This window comes from Vigna umbellata, chromosome 5, assembly GCF_029865625.1.
Source record: "Vigna umbellata cultivar VRB3 chromosome 5, Vumbellata_1.0, whole genome shotgun sequence".
In the NCBI taxonomy this organism is placed as follows: Eukaryota; Viridiplantae; Streptophyta; class Magnoliopsida; order Fabales; family Fabaceae; genus Vigna; species Vigna umbellata.
In genome coordinates, this window is record NC_142169.1 from 8,770,250 (window position 1) to 8,777,561 (window position 7,312).

Here is a 7,312-nt window from a genome sequence, read left to right on the forward strand (position 1 = left end):
AGACACCTATTAATTGTTGAAAATGTAAGTGTGGTTGATGGTAATGGAAGTTGTTATTTTCCCCATTATCTTAAACGACATATGGTAAACATATGTTCTTCAAAATTGTTACATTTTTCTATATATAATGTGATTTGTAATGTGTTTCATATTGTTTTAAGATGCGTGCATAATATTTTTTTGTTATAATGATATGAATTTATATTTCTTTTTTAGTAGAATATGTAGGAGTGATTTTCTACAAAATGGAAAAAAGTTTACTTGAAATGTGTGAAACATTGTCAACTAGTTGAAAGATGAGGGAAAATATTGGAAGCTCTAGTTAATGAGCAATAAATGTGCATAATTCAAATTAAGGCTAATGATAAGCACATTGTTGACTTGAACATAATGCGAGAATTATACAAAAACAAGTTTTTAATGGTATGCTCTTGTTTGTAAAAAGTTGAGAGGGATTATCAATGAATACTTGTATGAATACAATGAATATTGGTTACATTGAGTAGAAAATTTCCTCTCTAATGATTAACTTCTCAAGGTTGTATAGACCGTGCCTTGCAAAAGGTGATAACGATAAAAACCAGTACGTACGCATAAAATTTTATTTTTTTTAAACTATCATTGTTAACTTGACTTATTATTCATGATGTTGTAGATTAATAGTTGAGGCTCATATTGACACAAGTTAACTTACATACATTAAGATCACTGCAAAAATTTGACATGGTAACTCTTGTTGAACTTTAATGTTTTACATATATATTGGCTTTCATCGCAATATTGTACATAAATTGCATTTTGTAGGTTATGCTATTTGAGAGTAGCATGATGATTTATGAGTAAATTAAGATATCAAAATAGGTGAAATTATATTGTTTTAATCCCTTTTTTGTGGTTGGTTAAATATTTTGTTTATTTCACTAGTAATGTTAAACAAAGGATATAAGTAGTATTTGTTATGGTACAACTACCAATCTAATTTGAAAACCTCCCCTCTATTTACCCACTCACTACATAATGTCATTAGTAATTTTTTCGATCGAAACGGTCGGAGGGTCGGTCGTCCTTCCTTGTTCTGCTCTCTTTTGATCGTACAATCCTCTCCGAGAACGCAACTCTGATGGGTTGTTGACCTACAAAAGACATTCCGACACTCAAGTCAAATATCTTTTTCAAAGAGGTCTTTATTTCATTAGGATAGATCAAGGTTATTTTACCTGGACATCAATCGTATATTTATAGAGCTTGTGACAGCCAAACACATTGATTAACCATTAACACTATATTTTTAGGCGATATAACTTGTTAATTACTCATAATATCGTATATTCGTACATGATATGACCATTAAACTTATTAATTAGTCATTAATGTTTTCCACCTTACCTGTTAATTGTGCTACCGCATAACCGATCGGCTGGTTGCTTCCATCAAGAGTTGGTCGGTTCTTCATAACGAATCATGAACTTCTCATGCGCTGATCGTACATATTGTACAATACATAAGCCCCTCAAGTCCCAAGCAACTGAGTACTGATGCGAAGGGGTTTTATTGTCGAGTGGCGACTCACAAGAGTTCTTTTTTGAAATTTTTCCAATGTTGAGCGAAGACACTAGAAGTTCTTTTTCGAACTTTTTCTCTAGGCCGAGCGGCGACTGATAGGAGTTCTTTTTCCAAAACTTTTTCCTATATTAGGTAGAGGCACTAGAAGTTCTTTTTCGAAATTTTTCTCTATGTCGAGCGGCGACTGATAGGAGTTCTTTTTCTAGAACTTTTTCCTATGTTAAGCAAAGGACGCAGGGAGTTCTCTTTGGAACTTTTTCCTGTGTTGAGTAGTAGACGCTAGGAGTTCTCTTTGGAACTTTTTACTCTGCAAGATATTTCACTCATAAAAATATGTGTTAAACAAAATATTCAATATTTTATTTATAATGAGAAGCCATTAGAACCTGGCAAGGTTGAACTTTGGTGGTCCAACTGACCAAGCGGTAAGTGATTGAACCTTCCAATGCAAGATATATTTACTCACAAAAATATGTGTTAAATAAAATATTCAATATTTTATTCTCATAATGAGAAGTCATTAGAACCTGACAAGATTGAACTTTGGTGGTCCGACTGAGCAAGCGGTAAGGGATTGATCCTTTCTGTGTAGAATATATTTACTCACCAAAATATGCATTAAATAAAATATTCAATATTTTATTTTTATAATGAGAAACCATTAAAACCTGATAAGGTTGAATTTTGGTGGTCCAACTGACCAAGCGATAAGGGATTGAACCTTCCTGTGCAGGATATATTTACTCACAAAAATATGCGTTAAACAAAATATTCAATATTTTATAAGAAGCCATTAGAACTTGATAAGGTTGAACGTTGGTGGTCCAACTGACCAAGCGTTAAGGGATTGAGCCTTCCTGGCAAAATATTTTTACTCACAAAAATATGCGTTAAATAAAATATTCAATATTTTATTTTTATAATGAGAAGCCATTAGAACCTAACAAGGCTGAACGTAGGTGGTCAATTGACCGAGCGGGAAGGAAAGCTATTTTTGCTCACAAATATGCGTTAAACAAAATAAAGTAAACGCTTCAATATTTTATAATTTTCTTTTTTGTGGAGGCATTTAATTTTTTGCCTCATAAACCTCTAATGGTTACCTTCATGTTCTCAAAACAAAAGATATGCCTTTAGAAATTATTATGAAATTTTTTGTTCTTGTTGCAAAACTTAGTATTGGTACGAGCGATGTCGAGACCGAATGCAGTCTGGTTCCTCGTGATTTCATGGGGATGTCGCTTAGCCCCATAGTGGGCGCCAAATGTTTTGGTTGAAACGGTCCGAGAGTCGGTCGTCCTTCCTTGCTCTGCTCTCTTTCGATCGTCCAATCCTCTCCGAGAACGTAATCCACTCTGATGGATTGTTGACCTGCAGAAAACACTCTGACGCTCAAGTCAGATATCTTTTTCAAAGAGGTCTTTATTTCGTATCGTATATTCGTACCTGATATGACCATTAAAATTATTAATTAATCATTAATGTTTTTCACCTTACCTGCTAATTGTGCTACCGCATAACCAATCGACTAGTTGCTTCCATCATGAGTTGGTCGGTTGTTCATAACAAATCATAAACTTTTCAAGCACCGACCCGTACATAGTACAGTAATGTTCTACTTAGTTTTATATTCTCACCAATAGACGATAATATTGAAAAAAAGGTTAATTAGATACAACACTTTTGCTCATAAATATCTTAATGACACTTATATATCATAATCATTATTTAATTTTATCACCATCACAACTAACATGTAATCATAATTCAACAAAAAAACAAAAAACTTTAACATATAAACTTTCTTCGCCATAATGGATCCTTTCAACTTTCCTTCCACTAATTTTCATTTGATGTCGTGAACATTCTATGTTTTCACAAAAATTGATATATACTTACAAATACAAATTCAACATAACACAAAATGTCAATACTTAATGGTACCCTCTGTTAACTTGTTCACTTTCCTCCTACTTTTATGGTTCCTGGCACCATTTCTCTCCTAATCTTATTTATTTTTAGTATTTATATTTAACACTATTTTATTTATTTATTTTTATTTAATTTTGTCTTGTCTAAGTAAACATTAACTTATATAATATGAATTTGTACATCAACCACAGATTATATTTAATCCAAAAACCTAAATTTCAATATGATAAATCTTTTAACTTAAACTATTTCATTCCCACCTTTTATATATATCGTGTTACACTTTTCTTTTTTATTTACTCTCTCGAATATTTTCACACTTATCTCATTCATCTATACAAATCTTTATCATCTGGTATCATCTTCATTCACATTTTTTCTACTTTTTCATTTGTATTTTATGTTATTGGAGATGAATGTCTTAGACAAAAAATTCTTTTAAATTATTGTCATTACCGTCAACCAAACTGACACAAATGAAATAATATTAAAAAAGTTATATTAATTTCAGAACATTAATGAATTTTGATTTTATCATTTGTTTAATTTAATATATTATTTTAATTGAAAATCAATTCAATACTTAATAATAATACTTAAAGTCGAATCTCAAATACCAATGCTATTAAATAAATGACTCTGATTTTAAAGTCACATAAATGTTATGACATAAATCCAGACACTAATTATGTTTTGTTATAAATATATATATATATATATATATATATATATATATATATATATATATATATATATATATATATATATATATATATATATATTCTCTCTTTTTTCATCAGCTACAATATGCTCTCTCTTTGTCTTCTAATATAATCTTTTTATCAGTTACGAAAGGGAGAGACAGATTTAATTTGATTCCTGTACAAAAATAATTCCAGGCACAACTTGTTCAGCTCTGTTCAACATAATAAAACGTAAACTGGACAGATCCTTGGTACAATTTCTCAAACCATTCAAAATTAAAGTATTTTCTGCTAGCAAAAGTACAAATAATAAAAAAATCATTTCAATTAGAAAACAGTTGCTCTGATTTGTTGATTTCAAAATCCAGTGGCTTGGAAGAAGATGCATGTATAGTTTTATTGAAAATCACCTCAGAATGGCGACAAATGGGTCTATGAGAAGTTAATGCACTGTCTACTATTTTATGGCAATGCGCCGCAACCATATCTCTTTCACCATTTCACACCAACCAACCATTTCCATCACTTCTAATAATTCTTCATATTTTAAAGCTAAATACAGACATTGCAATTTTATTATTCTTTAAGCTAAAGATTTTAATAAATTCTTCTACAAATTTATTTAAATTATTATCTTACATATAATGGTCTTTCATATTTCCCTTATCCCATAAAAAATATATCAATCTGATATATTCCTTCTTTCATTTCTTGTTGATCTATTATCTTTCCAATGTATTCTTCAGTGAATGAGGCCAACCAAAACCTACATAGGGTGTTTGGACATTTGCAGATAACAAGTGAAATTGTGTTGGATGTCATAAGAAAGCTATTCAGACAAACTAGTGTTGTTTTTGTTTGAGGTTGTCACCAGATATCTTGGGAGTCCAAATGTTGAGACCAAAAATTATGACCTAATAAAAGTTTAAAATTTTCACATGTATAAAATTTTAATATATTTTTGTGAACAAATAAAATATATAACTATATTGAATATTAAAAGGTAGTACCTGAACAATGTGTTAAAGGAATGCATTAGATAAATGCAATATATTTTATAAGATAAGGTAACTAGAAAATAACTTTATCTGTGTTATACAATAATGAAAATGAATTTGAAAATTTTTGGAATGACCATGACCCACTTAGGCATAGTCACAAGCACACCACGTGAATTCTGCATTGTGCATGGTGAATCTCAGTATTTGTCGAGTCCAACATTTCATTTCAATACTTGTTTTGGCTAACGAAAATCTCGTGAGAACCGTGGAAATGTTAAATGCAAGTTCTAAAATCTCAATCCTCCACACGTACCATGCGTTTGGTAGTAACTTGAAACTGTACTTCTCCAATGGATACAGATTGTAGCTCAAAACATATTTCACAGTGAGAAAATATTATCAGATAAAACAAAGTTCAAGAAGAAAGGAAACAACTTCTATTAAAAGCAAAAAATATTTGTACAAAGGGGAAAATGACGTGCATATAACGCGAACTTACAGAAGTTACATGAAAAGAAAAAAAAAACAGGGAAACATGAAGTGGCAGAATATCTTATCTACTGTTATATGATGAAGTGGAAGTCAATCTCTAAATATTTGGTTCTTTCATGGTGTGAAGGATTGCTGACATTTTATATAGTAGTTTTGTTGTCACAATAAACTACTACAAAAGAATTAGAAACATGAAAGTAAGTCAATACATTCCATAACCAAATAATTTCAATGGAAACAGAGCTAGGGTTCTATAAGCTTCTGCAGAGGATCTGCTGACAGTCTTTTGATGTTTTGCTTTCCAGGAGATCAAGAAACGTGAATAGGCTAACTGCCTTGGCAGTTAGGAAGAGCGGGAAATAACTTCATATAAATAGTTTAGAATAAACGTTTTATACAGTTTTGGGATTAATTGTGAATTCTGACAGGAATTATCATCCTGTGGGGGAGGTTAGGCTCTCTTTGTTTCTGATATTCTGCACTTTGGGTTATTGTTAATAAAAGGAGGAGGTTATTCATCAGTTTATATTGTGTGCTTGGTGTAGTCTGAGTTTGTTTGTGAAGGTTTCTTGAGAAGAAACCTATCAATTTGGTCCGACCTGCCGGATCCCAAATTGAGTGCAAAATCCAAAAAATGGAGGTAACCACTGGAGGCACTGGAGATTACGATGGAGGGTATGAAGGAGGAGTCCGCTGCTGTACGAAGAGATTTGCAACAACTAATGAGAATGATGGGGGCTCAGACGAATAACAACGACGGGCAGTCGGATGGAAGTCAAGCATCCGTAAATGGGAATCAGCGGAGGCGCGAGGAGGAAAATGGAGGTAGAAGGAACGTCGATCAACCGGAGGTACAGAGTAATTGGAGGAAGAAGGTGGACTTACCCACATTCGAAGGCGTAGAACCTCTCAGTTGGATCAATCGAGCGGAACGGTTCTTTGATATTCAGAAAGTGGCGGAAGAGGAGAAGGTAGATCTCGCCTACATAAGCATGGAGGGTAGCGCGAGTTACTGGTTGAAGTTCTGGAGAGAGAAGGCTACCAATCGTTCGTGGGAGGGCCTGAAAACAGCCATGATCGGCCGTTTTGGAGGCGGATATCGGGGAACTGTGTTTGAACGATTGGCAACGCTGCGACAGGAGGAAACCATCGAGGATTATGTCCGGGAATTTGAGATGCTGGTGGGGCAAGCACGGGGTGTTTCTGATGAGCAGATGTTGGGGTATTTTCTCGCTGGTCTGCGTGAGGATATTAAGGGACAGGTCCGTATTCACGATCCTCAAGAATTAACGGTGGCGATGAGAATCGCGAGGGATGTCGAGGACGCTGCACGAAGAGCCAGAGGAGGAAGTTGGAATGGGTTCAAGAGCAATCAATCGGGGCCGCGGGCGATGGGGGTGGTAGTGCGTAACGAAATTCCGAGACCCAGCATGAATCGCCCAGGAGGAATGGAGAGTGTCGGTTCAGTGAGGAGAGAGGGCGTCGTGACAAATGGCAGCGTGAGATCTAGCAATGTCGGGGGAAGTGATAACAGGGGAAGATTGGTGAGGAATCTTCCCTACCCGGAGTTCTTGAAGAGAAAAGAAGAGGGACGGTGTTTTCGTTGTGGGGGTCCATTTG